Below are 20,773 nucleotides of genomic sequence, written 5' to 3' on the forward strand. Positions count from 1 at the left end.
CTACTGAAAAAGAACTCCTTGCTATTGTCTTTGCTTTTGACAAATTTCGATCATATCTCGTTCTAGCAAAAACGGTGGTCTATACCGACCATTCTGCTCTTAGATACCTATTTTCAAAACAAGATGCTAAACCAAGATTAATCCGTTGGATCTTACTCTTACAAGAGTTTGATATTGAAATCCGAGATAAAAGAGGAGCAGAAAATCTCGCCGCTGATCATCTTTCTCGTCTTGAAAATCCTGAGTCAGAAGTTCTAAATGAATCGGCCATACAAGACAACTTTCCTGATGAATATCTATTGAAGATAGATTATAAAGAAATCCCATGGTTTGCAGACTATGCAAACTACTTAGTTTGTGGATTCCTTGAAAAAGGATTATCGTACCAAAGACGAAAGAAATTCTTCAGTGATATAAAACACTATTTTTGGGAAGATCCACATCTGTTTAAAAGTTGTCCCGATGGAATAATACGCCGATGTGTATTTGGAGATGAAGCTAGTAAAATATTAAACCATTGTCACACAGGACCAACAGGAGGGCATTATGGGCCTCAACTAACAGCAAGAAAAGTTTATGATGCTGGATTCTATTGGCCTACAATTTACAAAGACGCACACCTTCTTTGCAAATCCTGTGATGCTTGTCAAAGGGCCGGAAAAATAAGTCAACGTGATGAAATGCCACAAAATGTCATCCAAGTATGTGAAGTATTTGACATTTGGGGTATTGAATTTATGGGTCCATTTCCAAAATCTCATAATAATCTATATATACTCGTAGCCATTGATTATGTATCTAAATGGGCGGAAGCACAAGCTCTCCCAACTAACGATGCACGAGTTGTAGTCAACTTTTTAAAACGTCTTTTTGCAAGGTTTGGAACACCGAAAGCTTTAATAAGTGATCGGGGTACTCATTTCTGTAATAATCAACTTGAGAAAGTTCTTAAAAGATATGGAGTAACTCATAAAATCTCCACCGCATATCATCCACAAACAAGTGGACAAGTTGAAAATACCAACCGAGCTTTAAAACGTATTCTAGAGAAAACCGTAGGATCAAATCCGAAGGAATGGTCCATTAAATTGGAGGATGCACTCTGGGCTTTTAGAACAGCCTACAAAACTCCAATTGGAACCACACCTTTTAGACTTGTTTATGGAAAAGCATGTCATCTTCCAGTAGAAATTGAACACAAAACATTTTGGGCTTTGAAGACATGTAATCTTGATTTACATGAAGCTGGACGTCTACGGTTAAGTCAACTAAACGAATTAGAAGAATTAAGACATGAAGCATACGAAAATTCGTTAATCTATAAGGAAAGAACGAAGAAATGGCATGATAAAAGAATCAGAAGTTTAAAAGAATTTAAGGAAGGAGACAGAGTTCTTCTTTTCACTTCACGATTCAAGCTATTTCCTGGAAAATTGAAATCAAGATGGTCTAGACCATTCATAGTCAAAAGAGTTTTCCCATACGGAACGATAGAATTAATAAATTCAAATGGGATTGAATTTAAAGTTAATGGTCACAGAGTTAAACACTACATAGATAGTCCGATGGAAGTCGACAACGAAGTTAATCACAATTTCGACACCACAGCTAACTAAGTGTGGGGAGAATCAAGTCTTTAAAGGATAATATGTATTTCTGTTAGAGTTAGATTGTCTGTTTTCGTGTAGTTCTCGAAAATGGAACCCGAATGGTCTTTCCCTAGCAGACCCTAAAGAACTAGTCTTCTCCCCCCATTCTGAAATTTTATTTTTTTTAGGTTTTTACAAAATGAAGACTGCCTGTGAACTAAACCATGGTCTAATGCTACACGCTTTGATCACTAAACGTAATAATGACACACTTCCGAGTGAAATAGTATCAGTAATCAGAGAAAGAATGGACGGAGTTAGAAAAGAATCCAGATGCGAAGATAATAAGTTACAATTTGGTAAAGGAAAATCAAAATCCGCAGCGAAAAGAAGAGCACGACACCTAGAAAGATGTCACAAATGCGGAAAATGGTCACATGGAGGTAAATGTTCAAATAATCAAACCTATTCAAACACCGAATTTGTTACTTTATGCAGAGATGGACCGTTCATATGTTTAGAAGAAAAGACACTGAATGCTCGAGGTTACGCCTATGTAGCCATGGAAAACCAATTAAACCGACTATCTTATGAATGGGATAGATCATATAACTAAGAAATCTATTTCACAGGTAAGTCTGTACAGTCTTTATTTTTTATTTTTTTTTATTTTTAACCTTTTGATAATAAACGCTAATTTGTTCGCTAAAAAGTATTAAATTGGTATTGAATAAAATTAGGTTTGGCGACCGAAATTATTGATATCATTCAAAAATTTATTACATCACTGCGAAATTTAACGTTTATTCTTAAGGTATAAATATCTTTAATCAATCAACCCAAAATATTTCAAAAATTCATCATGAGTTAAATTAGGTCTTGGAACCGAAATTACTTTACCGAAAAGAGGGGTGCATATTTTTGATAATATTTGATTGATTAAAGTGGGATAAAAAGCCAAAAAGATTTTTAATTTTATTTTTACCATATTTTTAAAATTAATATTTAAATCTTAAATTAATATTGTAAACTTTGTAAAAACAATATATTTAAAATTGTAAATATTTGAAAAATTAATATAAGTTTGGTGTGAATTTATAATATGAATTTTTAAATTAAGTTTGGTGTGAATTTTTAATTTTTAAAATATGAATTTTTAATTTTATGAATTTCAAATTTTAAGTTTGGTGTGAATTTTTAATATTAATTTTGAATTTTATATTTAAATTGTGTGAATTTAAAAACAAAAATTTACTTTATCTCATTAAGTTAAAAATATGATTTTTAAAATTCGTCGTAAGTTGAAGACTAGGTCTTTAAACCGAAATTGCTTTACCCAAGGGAGGGACGAGAACTTTTATTATCATTATTTTTAATCTTATTGAATTAAAGTATGCCAAAAACATAAAAAAACCAAAAATCTTAGCTTTTAAAACAATAGCTACAAAAAAGACAAATTTTAAAATTTTGTCGAAGGACGGACTAGGACATCGATCCGAAACGACCTCGTCCTAAATAACAAGGGAAACAAAATTTTAAAATTAATTACTTAATTGTTTTAATTAATATAAGATGTTATTAAAAAAAAAAAAAAAAAAAACTCCGCGACTCGCGGAGTTTGAAGCTTTAAACCCCGCAAATAGCGGAGGGACCGAAATACAGAAAAAAAATATATCGCAAAGAACTGATCAGTCCACACCACAAAAACAGAAAACACTCCGCGAAAACCCGAAAAAACACCCCCAAAATCACAATTTTTAACCGTTAATCATCAAATCTTTTACTAAAATCATGTTGAGAAGGATGCTATCAAGGAATTACTCAAGAAAAACGGTAAATTTCTACACCTAAACACCATTTAATCTGAAAATTAGTGTTCTTGAGCAATTTTTTTCCCAATTTGATTTTGATGCTTTTTAGTGTAATTATGCTTAAATTGTTTATGTATTATGCTTGTATAACCTAGGAGGGGGAAATGAAATGCAAGAAATGCAAAAGTTTATAGCTTCACAGGAGTACGAAAATGCTAGACAGAGAGCATTTGAAGATTGGCAAGTTCATCAAAACCAAATCATAGCTCATTGCCAACATATAGGTAGAAACTATATTCCTACTCCAAAACCCATATTCCCTCCCTGGTCTATAGAGATGCAACCACCATATCCTACGTATAACCCTGCCGAAGCATTCTATAGCACCTATGGTTATGCTTGGAACCCCTATTGGTATCAGTATCATCCCTAGTCTACTTAGTTTTATTTATTTTGTAATTTGTAATGTTGATACGTTTAATACTTATGTTAATATTGTAATAGTTTTTATAATTTTCTAACTTTTACTCTTAGATTTTAATAATTTTTGAATGTGGGGTAATATACCAAACTTCAAAAATATGTATATATGTTTGCAGTTTATCTTATGTACACAACAGGGTAAAACAACGCATTTTCAAAGACTGGCATTAAGTTCAGCAAAAGCAACTAATTTTGACGACAAGATGCAAAATATATGTGAAATAACAACAAGACGGAATGAACAAATGATGTGCACCATTTATCATTCAGAAAATAAACGCCAATATATTTGGAAACTTTGGTAAAAATTTAATCATTTTCACACAAATCACCCTCAATAATTTAAATTGTTACTGATTTCTTGCAAATGAGGGCATTGCAAGATCTTAAGTGTGGAAAGGGGTTAAATTCTTTCGGATTTTAAAATTTTTACTTTATACACTTGGTTACCATTAGAAATACTAGTAAAGTAGTAGTTGTATTAGAATCTAGTGCTCTCTGATAATAAAGAACAGCCCTAGTCTTATATACTGACTACCCAATTCTAGTAAAATTTTTCAAAATTTTCAATTAAATGAACTCAAAATCATGTTTATACATATTTATGAACGATAAAACTAGGTTTTAACACCGAAATTATTGTTACCTCAGAAAGGACATAAATTGAGAAACAAACCAAAATGTTAAAATTCATTTAAAATGGAATAGAGGACGATAAAAAGGAAAATAAAAGCCAAGTGTGGGAAAAATTACCAAGTTATTCAAAACATATGTCACATATTTTTATACAAATAACTGAAAATACTTTTGCTTTGGACTAAACTAAACTGTTTTACCCGATGAAAGAAAAGAAGAGATGGATCTACACGATGAATGAATTCCATCATTAAAAGGAAGTAAAGTCTTCCGAAAAAGACACGCGCTTCTTGATTTAGGTCATGAAGTTGTCGTCCAGACCAGCTGTAGGTTGACGAAAAACCTAGAAAAGTCATTACTAAAATCAGCAGGAAATCCACGGACCTCAGCATTAAACAGGGTCGCCAAGTGGTCAGATTTATCCTAACCATGAGAAGGATTTATCTCGTACAATGGGGGGGCACCATGCAAATTAGCTTGATAAGACTAATGAATCAGATTCCCAGAAAGGACAATCTCCTTAAAAAGATCAAAAATCAGCTTTTAAGCCTGATATTACTCAATCCTTGAGATTGACCTTAAAGATTGAGAATTACAAACTCATGGAATTCAATGATATCTAAACTCGAGCTTGAACGAGAAAATATTTTAATCAAAATTACAAACCGATTTGTTTTCTGAAAACCCTATTTTCAATGCGTTCATTACCATTGAACGTAAAATCCTAGGAATTCACCTGGAATTCATTAGGTCACCTGAACTAAATCGGGTGTCAACCGTAAGAACGGTGGTTGCATAGCATGGTCAAAGACAGGACCTTGTGCCAGACTGAAAAATTATAAGGATGAGCTTTACTATTGCTCCTACCAAGGATAGTAATTGCGTCCGACACGTTATAGACCATAATTAAAAGCAAGTCAGGGGACATTGCCTTAACAGTTGCTTGTTCAACGCTTTTCTTTACAACCGGACGGTAGTTTACCGAAAGGTAATATACGGGACAAGTAAACTGGACGTGTTGCTTTCCAAATACAAGGTTAGCAAGTGGGTGACACAAAACCGCAAGTTTTGAGCTAAAATTAAGTAGTCTGAAACCCACCAAACCCACAAAAATATTTTGCAAACACCGGTGAAGGGTTATTCCGGAAAACTTATCTAGGGTAAAAACTAGATTTAATTTTCAAAAGATCAAATGTTTTCATAAAGATCCAATTTCCTTAATGGATCTAAATTTTTATAGTCATGTGGGACTGTAAACCATATCGTTACTACCATTGTTTATACCACCGTATAGAAATCACTGATGTACAAAGTGTGAAGAATAAAAAAGTGATTCTAGTATTTCAAGACGATATTGCTTGAGGACAAGCAACGCTCAAGTGTGGGAATATTTGATAATGCTAAAAACGAACATATATTTCATAGCATTATTCCTCAAGAAAGACAAACTTTTAGTTGCAATTGTTCTATTTACAAGTGATATTCGTTTAAATAATAAAAGGTGAAGACAAAAGACAGATTCGACGAATTGAAGACGCAAACGACCAAAAAGCTCAAAAGTACAAAAGACAATCAAAGAGGTTCCAATTATTGATAAGAAACGTCTCGAAATTACAAGAGTACAAGATTCAAAACGCAAAGTACAAGATATTAAATTGTATGCAAGGACGTTCGAAAATCCGGAACTGGGACCAGAGTCAACTCTCAACGCTCGACGCAACGGACTAAAAATTACAAGTCAACTATGCACATAAATATAATATAATATTTAAATAATTCTTATAATTATTTATATATTATATAAATAGAATAAACCGTCGGCAAGAAAGACTCCAAAATGGAGTGAGCTATATTTACAAACTCCGCGACTCGCGGAGTTTGAAGGCAAAAAGGGCCGCGAGTCGCTGAGCCCCAAAGTTTGAAACTCCCTATAAAGCCAACCGAATTCTGATCATTTTTCATAACATATATCCATCCATCTCTCTATCTATATCGTAATTTATATTTATAATTTATATTTTAATTTTAATTTTAATTTTAATCCTAATAATAAGGGTATGTTAGCGAATGTTGTAAGGGTGTAAGTCGAAATTCTGTCCGTGTAACGCTACGCTATTTTTAATCATTGTAAGTTATGTTCAACCTTTTTAATTTAATGTCTCATAGCTAAGTTATTATTATGCTTATTTATTCCGAAGTAATCATGATGTTGGGCTAATTACTAAAATTGGGTAATTGGGCTTTGTACCATAATTGGGGTTTGGACAAAAGAACGACACTTGTGGAAATTAGACTATGGGCTATTAATGGGCTTTATATTTGTTTAACTAAATGATAGTTTGTTAATGTTAATATAAAGATTTACAATTGGGCGTCCCTATAAATTACCATATACACTCGATCGGACACGATGGGCGGGGTATTTATATGTACACATAATCGTTCATTTAACCAGACACGGGAATGGATTAATAGCCACTAGAATAATTAAAAAAGGGGTGAAATTATGTACAAGGACACTTGGTATAATTGATAACAAAATATTAAAACCTTGGGTTACACTCAGTCGACATCCTGGTGTAATTATTAAACAAAGTATTAAAATCTTGTTACAGTTTAAGTCCCCAATTAGTTGGAATATTTAACTTCGGGTATAAGGATAATTTGACGAGGATACTCGCACTTTATATTTATGACTGATGGACTGTTATGGACAAAAACCAGACGGACATATTAAATAATCCAGGACAAAGGACAATTAACCCATGGGAATAAACTAAAAATCAACACGTCAAACATCATGATTACGGAAGTTTAAATAAGCATAATTCTTTTATTTCATATTTAATTTCCTTTATTTTATATTTAATTGCACTTCTAATTATCGCATTTTTATTGTTATTGTATTTAATTGCACTTTTAATTATCGTACTTTTTAATTATCGCAAGTTTATTTTATCGCACTTTTATTATTCGCAATTTCATTATCGTTATTTACTTTACGCTTTAAATTAAGTCTTGTATTTATTTATTATTTTACATTTGGTTTTAACTGCGACTAAAGTTTTAAAATCGACAAACCGGTCATTAAACGGTAAAAACCCCCCTTTATAATAATAATATTACTTATATATATATATTTATATTTTTAAAAAAGTAAACTAATATAGCATTAAGCTTTGTTTAAAAAGATTCCCTGTGGAACAAACCGGACTTACTAAAAAACTACACTACTGTACGATTAGGTACACTGCCTATAAGTGTTGTAGCAAGGTTTAAGTATATCCATTCTCTAAATAAATAAATATCTTGTGTAAAATTATATCGTATTTAATAGTATTTCCTGCTAAATTTAATAGCTATTTTATATACACCTCGCGAAATATAATAATTATCATACTAGTATCGGGATGCCACCTTACGAGATGCTTTATGGGCGAAGGTGTCGAACTCTGGTTTGTTGGGGTGAAATAGGGCAAAAGGAAATCGGGAGTACCGATTTGGTTTTAGAGACGAATAGCAAAATTGAGATGATTCGAGCTCGATTGAAGGCGGCACAAGATAGACAAAAATCTTATGCCGATAAGCGGAGGCAACTGATTGAGTTCCAAGAAGGTGACATGGTGATGCTTAAGGTTTCGCCGTGGAAGGGTATTGTTCGGTTTCGAAAATGGGGAAAGTAGCTCCTCGGTTTATTGGGCCTTTCAAAATTTTAGATAGTGTCGGTGAAGTTGCTTATAGACTAGAGTTACTCGAAGAGCTTGCGGTAATTCATAACACATTCCATGTTTCCCATCTCCGTAAGTGTCTTGCGGATGACTCGACGTAGGTTCCATTGGATGAGATTTCCTTGAACAACAAGTTGGAGTATGTCGAGGAACTGGTGACTATCCTTGATGAAAAGATCAAAATGTTGCATAATAAAGAGGTGAGGACTTTGAAAGTCCAATGGCGTCATCGGAAGGGTTCCGAGTTTACGTGGGAATCCGAAGAGTTTGTTTTAGTGTATCTTCCTCCTTGTCATGCGGCTTGGATCGCGAGGACGCGCTCCGATTCAAGTGGGGGAGACTTGTAACGATCCAAAAATATCAAGGAAGGAAACTAGGAGCGCCGCTCCTGGACGGGGAAAAGAATGGGTCTTTTGTTTTAAATTGTAAATTATGAAGGGCACTTTGGTCTTTTCATATATGATTATATATAAGCCATGTGATCAGATCTAGATCTCACTTTTCACCTCATCTTTCACCCACTCAAAAACTCTCATCCATTCTTAGAGAGAGAAACCCATTTTGGAGTGAGAAAGCTCAAATCAAGGAAGAAGAAGCTTGATTCGGGTCAAAGCGCAAGTATAAAAGTTGTTCACCTCATTAATAGCTACGTTTTGATTGTGGTGGTATGTCCTAATCTTGATTTCCTTTATTTTGATTTGTTTGTGGGTTAGGGTTTGGGTGAGTGGTGAATATAAAACCCATTTGTTCGTATTTTGGAGTCTTTGGTTAAGATTGGGTCATGAGAACCCAAGAATGACTAACCTAGGGTTTTGAAATGATAAATGTGTAGTTAATCACTAGCACACTTTGTTATTAAGTGAATGGGTGTTATTTGGGTTTGTGGATTGTGACAAGCCGGAAAATTCCAACCAAATTTAAACTTTATCTTTATATTTTTCGACACGATAAGCAAAGTTTGTTAAGTTAAATCTCAAGAATTTTAAACTGTGTTCATACATTCATTATAACCTCGACCAAATTTCGACGATTCACGAACCGTTATATATAAATAGATATGTATATATATGTATATATATATATATATATATATATATATATATATATTATAACTTGAGAATATTAATAAAGTATTAAACGTATAATACTTTACACGAACGTATTGGTTTCAATATGTTTATCGATGGAATTAGAAGATAATATCAAATGATTGATTTATCAGATACAATGTGATATGATTACGGGTCTATGTTATGAGGTCCACTGTGATTTAAGAAATCTATTCTTTTTGACAACATTCGGAAAATGGTAAAGTGATTTTTAAGTAAGAACGTGGAGTATAAATAACTTAGATATTGGATAACGACAAGTTAAGTAACTTGACATTTTTCATTAAGATGATTTCATACATTTATTTAACCTTTGGACTTTATCACATGCTTCACCAACAGACTGTATTCTAAAAACTTGAAACCTATTATGAATATATATGATTCTACTTTTCTAAAACGTTTTATGATATAACAATTTCCATTATTTTAACCTTTAAACAAAATGATTCTTAAATATATTTAGTTTTGGAAAACAAAATTATCATATTTATTTGATTTAGTTTCAAACGTACAAAAACGTTTTCAGTTTAAAAAAACTTTATTATTAAAACGTATATAACTTTTATAAATATCTAGAACCACTTTTGACAACTTATTACTTAACCAGTATGATAAAGATAACGATATTTATATTTTATTTTATTAAATATATATAATGATTTAAATTAATATTATATATATTTATACGCGTATTATACGTACATAGTTTTATACTTTTACTATATTTAAACTTTACCTTTACTTTATTTTTACTTTACTTTAACTTTAATAATTCACTTTAATAATTCATACTTTAATAATTCACTTTAATAATTTATACTTTAATAATTCACTTTAATAATTCATACTTTAATAATTCACTTTAATAATTCAAAAATCTATTATAAATAGAATTCAATATGTTTCATTATTTCATAGAAACTTGAAAATATTTTTCTCTAAACTCTCTCTATTGATTTACATATATATATATATATTTACTCCGTATTATTTCAAGATATTATTAGTATACATAAAATATTACGACGAAGTGCTGTCCGAGTGATTTCGAAATTGTGTTTCGAGCGGGATAGAGCTAAGGAAATTATGGGTTATAGCTATGGAAGTTATAGGTATGGTTCGGGAGTATTGCTCGTGAGTCAAACTAGTGTTTATCATCCTCGTTGCGTCTACATAACTTTCCTGCAATATTGAATCTCAATATTGATACGTGAGCCCCCATAACTTAACTTTTATATATTATTAGTATATCCCTGACTACTGCTCGAGTATATAGGATTATGCATGCTTATACGTTCGTTATTGTTGTTAGATAGGTTATGTCGAATCTTGAATTAAATACATATGCTATTAAGATAAGGTATATGATATGCATGTCGTTGGAAAGCTAGCGAAAAAGTGAGAACTTTTCATTTAGATATCGAATGGTTTCGATGAACGGTTTAGAAGTTTTAGTCAATTGAATTTTTGTAAAAATGATTATTATTATCGTCGTTATAATATAATTATTATTATTATTATTATTATTATTATTATTATTATTATTATTATTATTATTATTATTATTATTATTATTATTATTATTATTATTATTATTATTATTATCATTGTCGTTATTAATAAAAGATATTATTGTTATTTTTATTATTGTTATATTTATTATTATTATTATCGTTATTATCGCTAAGGTTATAATTATTATTATTATTATTATTATTATCATTCAAATAGTTATTAGTATTATCATTAATATTATTATTATTAGTATTATTATAATTAAAACTAATATTAGTAACATCTAATTATTATGATTACTATTATTATTATTAATATGAACGCGATATAAAAGACGACTAAAAACTATTAAACGAAGCGATTAGGAAATAATGAGTATAAGTAACATGATGAAATTAAGATATTGTAAGATATTGATTTAAAGGAAAAATATCGTTTTCATTATTTTACTATTATTATTATTATTATTAAAAGTATTATTAATATTAAAACTATCATTTTTACTAAAATTATTATTTTTAATAAAAATATTATTGTTAATATGAAACATCATTATTATTATCATTTTAGTAATATTATTAATAAAAATTATCATTTTATCATTTTTAGAAAATATAATAATTGTTATTTTTATTAGTAGAATAATAATAATTATTACAAAATAATACAACTTTTACTTATTATTATTATTATCAATATTATTTTATCAAATAAATATGTGATACAAAGATATTTTACTACGTATAATATAATTACATTAATAATACCTATCATATTATTTTTATAATATTATATAAACTTTATAAATTTTAATAATTAAGATATATAAAAGTATATTTTTATTATATAAATTTTAATATAAAATTTTATTTATTAATAAAAGAACTATATTATGTACTTTAATAAAATCTATTAAAAATATTTAAATATATAAAACAACTATATTTAAACTATATAATAATCATGTATAAATTTTGGAAGACATTATGGTCAATATGACTTTTGTTGACTTTTGCATATTTAGTCTCGAGCATTAGGATTGTGATACACTACGACTTGACCTAAATTGTTAGACAGATATTGATCAAATATATAAATATATATATATATATATATATATATATATATATATATATATATATATATATATATATATATATATATATATATATATATATATATATGTATATATATATATATATATAATAAATATAGGTTCGTGAATCCAACGCCAACCTTGCACTTGTTCAATGACGTCATATGTATTTTTACTACAAAATACAGTATTGTGAGTTTCATTTACTCCCTTTTTAAATGCTTTTGCAATATATATTTTTGGGACTGAGAATAAATGCGCTGCTTTTATAAATGTTTTACGAAATAGATACAAGTAATCGAAACTACATTCTATGGTTGGATTATTGAATCGAATATCACCCTTTTTAGTCTGGTAATCTAAGAATTAGGGAACAGACACCCTAATTGACGCGAATCCTAAAGATAGATCTATTGGGCCAAACAAACCTCATCCGGGTTACAGATGCTTTAGTACTTCGATTTTATCATGTCCGATGAGAGTCCCGGAATGATGGGTATATTCTAGACGCGTTTTGTTAATGTCGGTTACCAAGTGTTCACCATATGAATGATTTTTATCTCTATGCAGTTTTTGCGAAAAGCCTTATATGAGATGATGTTTATGAGAAATGAAAATAAAAATCTTGTGGTCTATTAAAATAATGAAAATGATTGTTTATGATAAACTAATGAACTCACCAACCTTTTGGTTGACACTTTAAAGCATGTTTATTCTCAGGTATTAAAGAAATCTTTCGCTGTGCATTAGCTCAATTTAAGGATATTACTTGGAGTCATTCATGGCATATTTCGAAAGACGTTGCATTCGAGTCATTGAGTTCATCAAGATTATTATTAAGTCAATTATAGTTGGATGTATTATGAAATGGTATGCATGCCGTCAACTTTAGATGTAAAGAAAGTTTGTCTTTTAAAAACGAATGGAATGTTTGTAAAATGTATCATATAGAGGTCAAATACCTCGCGATGTAATCAACTATTGTGAATCATTTATAATGTATATGAACGGGTCCTTTCAGTAGGTATCAGAGCGGTGGTCTTAGCGAACCAGGTCTGCATTAGTGTGTCTAACTGATAGTCGTTAGGATGCATTAGTGAGTCTGGACTTCGACCGTGTCTGCATGTCAAAAGTTTTGCTTATCATTTTTGTCAGAAATTGCCTGCTTATCATTCTGTAACAACCCAACCCGTAATCCTTACGATAAATTTTTTTTTATACAACACAATTACACGCCAATTAAATATGTAACCCATTTCACGAGTTCTATTTAAAACGCACAACAATTAATTGTTTACAATAGGCACGAGGGCCACGAATATAGTTTAGTACAAGTTTGACCCATTACAAATGATAGTTTATAAACCAAACGACGTTCCGAGCATGGTTTGGGACTAAACTACCCAAAACTAGGCCAACTTCCAAAAGCTCCAACATAACAACAACAAGGGACACCTAGTGCCCAACGACCCCCTTGCCCTTGTCTGCGCCTGCATCTAAAAGATAAAGAACGAGAGGGGTAAGCAAAGCTTAGTGAGTAGAATAAATATATACATGCATATAAGACTTACCCACACGCATCCACGATATCATATAACACACACAATCGCATAACATCTCGCTAAATAAGCTAGTATCGTCAAACCATATAACTAGCCACATTAATAACATAAATATCATAATCATAAATCAAATGCTAGCATCACCAACTATAACCATGGTTAACTAAAATCCTTCGCAAGGGGAATGACTTTGCGAAACAAGTCATCGATGTTCATAACAACCGTTAGCTCCCAAACCCGGCTATGGTATACTAACCCCCGAGGTGTTCCAAAAACGGCTATGGCATCACCCCCAAGTGTTCCCAAAAGAAGACTATGGCATCACTTGATCAACATGTGAGTAAAACACGGCTATTACTCACAATCTTGTACACAAACACGGCTATGTGCACAAATAACACGGATAACAACGTGGGAGTAAAACACGGCTATTACTCACCACTATATGCACAAACACGGCTATGTGCATAAATAACATACGTAGACTAAAACGGCTACGTCTCGCAACTATGGTCACAAAACGGCTATGTGACACCATCAATACGGCACATAAATCGTATACATACATATATAGGTATTCCACTCACCTCAAGTCCCTTGTGAAAGCTAACCGAGCTCGCAACCCTTCAATGTAACGTACCTATTACATATGCATTTATTAACATACAATCTAGTTGAATTAAATGCCAACCACTAACCCTTGAGCATTTAATGACCCGATTGCATTAAATGACTCAACTACACCAAAACCGCCCATTAATAGCCACGCCTCGTCATAGATCACTTAAGGCTAGTGATTAGGGTCTATTAACATCAACTAACATGAACTTGGTGTATTTCATAACCATTTCACCCGATTAGGTCAACTAGTGCTCTTTTGACTCTTTGACTCACAAACTAAGTCAAACTTACACATTAAAAATTCTTTCATCCTATTAAAAGTGAATTAGTGACTAACAACATCACTTAGCACTTACAACCTCAAATCACAAGACCGAACCCTAGATAATAGCTATTTAGGGTTTCCTTTTAACAATCCAACCCAAAATCCACCCATTTAACCCTCAAATGGGTCACACAAGTTCCATATGAACCAAACCCTAGCTTAAACTAAAAGAACCTCAAAACATAGAGTTAAGACTTACCCAACTATCCAAATGTGGCTAGAGACGCAAGGAACAACTTTAAAACTTGGTTTCGGGTAAGATTTGGTCTCCTTCTTCTCCAAGTGAGTTTTCTCTCACTATACCCTAACTCTGTCTCTCTCTAAATTGAATGTGGTGTAGGTGAAGATGTGTTAAATGAGTTAGGATAACTCATTTATCAGTTTTCTAGATCTAAAATCGTCCACAAGTGAAAAGACCTAAACACCCCCAAAGATGCCATTTAAATTGGGTCAAATTTGTCAAACAGCGACATATGTCACGTTTCGCGACAACCTGTCGTGTTACGCGACGCCTAAACGCGACAAACCACAACAAAACGTGATAACCTTGACAGAACTGGGGTTCTGGAGCTGTCGCATTCCAGCCCACTTTGTCGCGTATCGCGATGCACCAGGACGCGATGAAACCCATTCAGACGCGATAGAAGGCCTGATCAAACCATTTTCCAATATTTTCACACATTAAACTAAAATAAACGATCATAGATGCAATAATAAACATACACGAGGTTAATTACGCACCTTAAGTCATATTCGAGGAAAACAGGATGTTACAACTCTCCCCCACTTGAATCGGAGCACGTCCTCGCGATCCAAGCCGCATAACAAGAGGGTAGGTAAACCAACACGAATTCTTCGGGCTCCCAAGTAAATTCGGAACCTTTACTACGACGCCATTGAAGTTTAAAAGTTCTCACTTCTTTATTTCTCAACCTTTTGACCTTCTCATCAAGTATAGCAATCGGCTCCTCAATATACTCTAACTTATTGTTTAGCTCAATTTCGTCTAAAGGCATCCATGAAGAATCATCCGCAAGATACTTTTGGAGATGGGAAACATGAAATGTATTATGGATCCCCGCAAGGTCTTCGGGTAATTCCAAACGATACGCAACTTCACCAACACGAGCTAAAATCTTAAACGGTCCAATAAACCGAGGAGCTAACTTTCCCCGTTTTCGAAACCGAATGATACCCTTCCATGGCGAAACCTTAAGCATCACCATATCGTCTTCTTCAAATTCGTTCGGTCGCCTACGTTTATCGATGTAAGACTTTTGTCTATCTTGCGCCTCCTTTAAACGAGCCCGAATCATATCGATTTTGCTATTTGTCTCCAATACCAAGTCGGTGCTCCCGACTTCCCTTTGACCCACATCACCCTAACAAATTGGGGTTCGACACCTCCTACCGTATAACATCTCATATGGTGGCATTCCTATACTAGAGTGAAAACTATTATTGTACGAAAATTCCACCAATGGCAAATGTTCGTCCCAACTACCGCCAAAATCAATAATACACGCACGTAACATATCCTCCAATGTTTGATTCGTACGTTTGGTTTGACCATCCGTTTGAGGATGATACGCCGTACTCATATTCACCCTCGTACCCATGTCTTCATGAAACTTCTTCCAAAATCGAGAAGTAAAACGCGTGTCCCGATCCGAAACAATAGACGCGGGAACGCCATGTCTCGATATCACCTCTTTAATGAACGTCTTCGCGATTGCCTCTGAAGAAATTGCTTCTTTAATAGGAAGAAACAACGTACTCTTCGTCAATCTATCGACAATTACCCAAATAGTGTCAAATTGGGTTCTTACCGTTTTCGGCAACTTGGTAATAAAATCCATGGTAATATGCTCCCACTTCCACATCGGAATTTCTAGCGGTTGCAACTTACCATACGGCTTTTGGTGTTCGGCTTTAACTTGCAAACACGTGACGCATTGCTCAACATACTTAACAACGTCGCGTTTCATGCCCGGCCACCAATAATCTTTCTTCAAATCATGGTACATCTTTGTCGCACCCGGATGTATGGAATACTTAGACTTGTGTGCCTCATCAAGAAGCACCTTTCAGAAATCACCCATCTTAGGCACCCACACTCTTTCTTGAAAAGACAATAAACCACGCGAACCCATCGTAATGAATTCTGATTGCCCCACAATTCGTTCCGCATGCTTGTTGTGAACGTAAGCCTCTATTTAAACCACACCAAGTTTTTCAAGAATATCGTTAGTAATAATCGTACGTAACAATCCCAATCGTAACGCCGGGTGGTGACTCTTTCGGCTTAACGCATCCGCGACCACATTCGCTTTGCCCGGATGATAAAGTATCTCACAATCATAATCCTTAACCACATCCATCCATCTACGTTGACGATAATTTAAATCCCGTTGATCAAAAAGATGTTTCAAACTCTTTTGATCCAAATAAATCGTACACTTGACACCATACAAGTAATGGTGCCAAATTTTCAAAGCATGGACCACCGCTGCTAATTCGAGATCATGAGTCGGGTATCTCTTTTCATGTTCCTTTAATTGGCGAGAGGCGTAAGCGATGACTTTACCTCGTTGCATTAGAACACACCCGAGCCCATTCAAAAAAGCATCACAATAGACCGTCATATCATCTACAACTTCCGGCAATACTAAGACCGGAGCTTTACACAATTTCTCTTTCAACAATTGAAAAGCAATTTCTTGCTCGTTCTCCCAATTGAATCTCGTATTCTTCCTTGTTAACTTAGTTAATGGCGAAGCAATCTTGGAAAAGCCTTTGATAAAATGACGATAGTAACCGGCCAATCCGAGAAAACTTCGGATATCCGTAGGCGTAGTCGGTCGTCCCCAATCCTTCACCGTCTCTATCTTTTCCGGATCCACTTGAATACCATCCTTGTTCACAATATGGCCAAGGAATTGAACCTCCCTTAGCCAAAATTCACATTTTGAGAATTTAGCATACAACTTCTCTTTTCTCAACGTCTTCAATACTTCGCGCAAGTGGTGTTCATGTTCTGTCATGCTCTTAGAATAGACAAGAATATCGTCAATGAACACAGTTACTGACTTGTCCAATATAGGTTGGCACACTCGGTTCATAAGATCCATGAATGCCACCAGTGCATTCGTAAGACCAAAAGGCATAACCACAAATTCAAAATGCCCGTAACGCGTTCGAAATGCCGTTTTCTCAATATCTTCTTCACGACCCGCATTTGGTGATAGCCGGACCATAGGTCGATCTTAGAGAAATATGTCGCACCTTGGAGTTGGTCAAACAAATCATCAATCCGAGGCAATGGATAACGATTTTTGATTGTCACCTTATTTAACTCCCGATAATCGATGCACATCCGCATACTACCATCCTTCTTTTTCACGAATAAAACCGGAGCGCCCCATGGCGAAGTACTCGGTCGAATAAAACCCTTCTCAAGCAACTCTTGGGTTTGATTTAACAACTCTTGCATTTCCATCGCTGCTAAACGATAAGGAGTTTTAGCAATGGGAGTAGCTCCCGGAACCAACTCAATGCGAAACTCGACTTGTCTTTCCGCCGGAACACCCGGTAACTCATCCGGAAAAACATCATCAAACTCACTTACCACCGGAATTTCACGAATGGGTGGTGGCTCATTACGAGTATCAACAACATGAGCAAGGAAAGCCATGCCATCGGTAACAACGAGACGACGTGCCCATGCAAAAGTGCATATCGGCACCAGTCTCCTTCGTTTATCACCATGAATAATTAACTCTCCTCCACTTGGGGTCTTCACACGAATAGATTTTTCATGGCACACAATATTGGCTCTATTATGATCGAGCCAATCCATACCAACCACGATATCAAAATCACCCAATGTCATCGAAATGAGATCAATATTAAAGTTCTCGGAACTAAACACAACGTTACAATTTTTATACACATCAACCACTAGCACTGTATTGCCATCCGCTATTTCGACTTCTACCGGAAGACTTAACTTAGCTAACGGTTTATTAAGTTTAGGCACAAATTTTGGAGACACGAACGATAAATTTGCACCGCTATCAAATAGAATCCTTGCCGGATTAGAGTTAACCATGAAAGTACCTGAGATGACTTCGTTGGATTGTTTGGCTTCATCATTCGTCATCAAGTAGTTACGCCCCCTAGCCGACCCTGCCGCCTTCTCTAGCCTCTTTACTTGGTCATTTGATAATTCGGGACATTCCGCCTTCCGGTGCCCCGTCTTTTGACAATTAAAACACGTGACCGTCTTGATCAAACAATCACGAGCGTAATGACCGGCTTCCCACAACTATAACAAGTAACTGTAAAAGTATTCGAACCACCCTTCTTCATACTTCTGACGCTTTCGGACACACCCTTGCTCTTCTTGTTGGAGTAACTAGGCGCTCCAAATTTTCTTTTGCTCGACCCATAACTAACCGGAACCGGACTCGGAGCTTGTGCTTCAAACCCTTTTGCCACCGCCAAAAGCTTAGCGAAAGTTTCAACATGACCGATACTAATTTTACCTTTTAAATCATCTCTAAGGGTTGCATGAAAGTCTTCCATTAGCATTTGATCATTTCCCGCATACTTGGGACAAAAACGTGTGTTGGCGAGAAAGTTGGTTTTGAGAGTGTTTAGGTCCAAAGACCCTTGAGGCATGTTCCTCAACTCATTTCGCAATTTGGAAAGATCCGCTTGCGTACGATATTCAAGGAAAAACTCTTTCTTGAACTCCGCCCATGATAAACCTACAAAAGCCGCATCACCCACCATATCAATCTTACCATCGAGCCAATCTTTAGCATGGCCCCTTAACAAACTAGTAGCAAGCCTTGTTTTCTTCTCGGGTGGGCACTCGGTAATGCGAAAACAACCTTCAATATCGGAAATCCAAGCCGCACTTTTCATGGGGTCGGGATCCCCGTGAAAGTGAGGAGGCTTAGTCGCCAAGAAGTTCTTATACCTAAACTCCAATTCGCCCACATTTTGAGGTCTAGGAAACCTCCTTTCAACTTCTTCTTTAACGGCATTAGTCATCTGTTCTTGAATCATATCGACAATTTGTTCCGAAATTGACTCTTCGAATATTTGTTTAACCCTTCGTGAGAAAACCGAAACATAGTTTTCTAAAGCAGTCTCAATCTTGGTAGTCATCTCATCTTCCTCCACATGAGAGGGACCACCATTGCCATTCGTATTCGTTCCGTTTCTCGTCTTCATTCTAAAGATTAAAAATGGATTAGACATTACCAACAATTTAATACACATATATAACTATGCATATGACCGCACACACACCACATCTAGCTCGATACTTGTAGCACATCCTTGCTTGACTTGACTTGCAACCGTAATAGAGGTCACGACTCACTATTACGCTCACATGCCGTGCCATGCTCAAACGTGTCACAACCATCTTGCTCGATGTTCCGAAACAACAACACACGATTAGTAACATCATAACATAGCATAGTTGTCCACTTATGCATCAAAGAACTAATCAAAACCCGTACTGACCCGTAGTCCTACAAGTCCCGCATATAGTTTCACAACACAAAAGTCTAAGTCTAGGTGCCTATCTCAAGTCACCTAAATCCCTTAGACCATGCTTTGATACCACTTGTAACAACCCAACCCGTAATCCTTACGATAAATTTTTTTTTTTATACAACACAATTACACGCCAATTAAATATGTAACCCATTTCACGAGTTCTATTTAAAATGCACAACAATTAATTGTTTACAATAGGCACGAGGTCCACGAATAAAGTTTAGTACATGTTTGACCCATTACAAATGATAGTTTATAAACCAAACGACGTTCCGAGCATGGTTTGGGACTAAACTACCCAAAACTAGGCCAACTTCCAAAAGCTCCAAAATAACAACAACAAGGGACACCTAGTGCCCAACGACCCCCTTGCCCTTGTCCGCGCCTGCATCTAAAAGATAAAGAACGAGAGGGGTAAGCAAAGCTTAGTGAGTAGAATAAATATATACATGCATATAAGACTTACCCACACGCATCCACGATATCATATAACGCACACAATCGCATAACATCTCGCTAAATAAGCTAGTATCGTCAAACCATATAACTAGCCACATTAATAACATAAATATCATAATCATAAATCAAATGCTAGCATCACCAACTATAACCATGGTTAACTAAAATCCTTCGCAAGGGGAATGACTTTGCGAAACAAGTCATCGATGTTCATAACAACCGTTAGCTCCCAAACCCGGCTATGGTATACTAACCCCCG

The sequence above is a fragment of the Rutidosis leptorrhynchoides genome, chromosome 11, assembly GCF_046630445.1.
Source record: "Rutidosis leptorrhynchoides isolate AG116_Rl617_1_P2 chromosome 11, CSIRO_AGI_Rlap_v1, whole genome shotgun sequence".
Classification (NCBI taxonomy): Eukaryota; Viridiplantae; Streptophyta; class Magnoliopsida; order Asterales; family Asteraceae; genus Rutidosis; species Rutidosis leptorrhynchoides.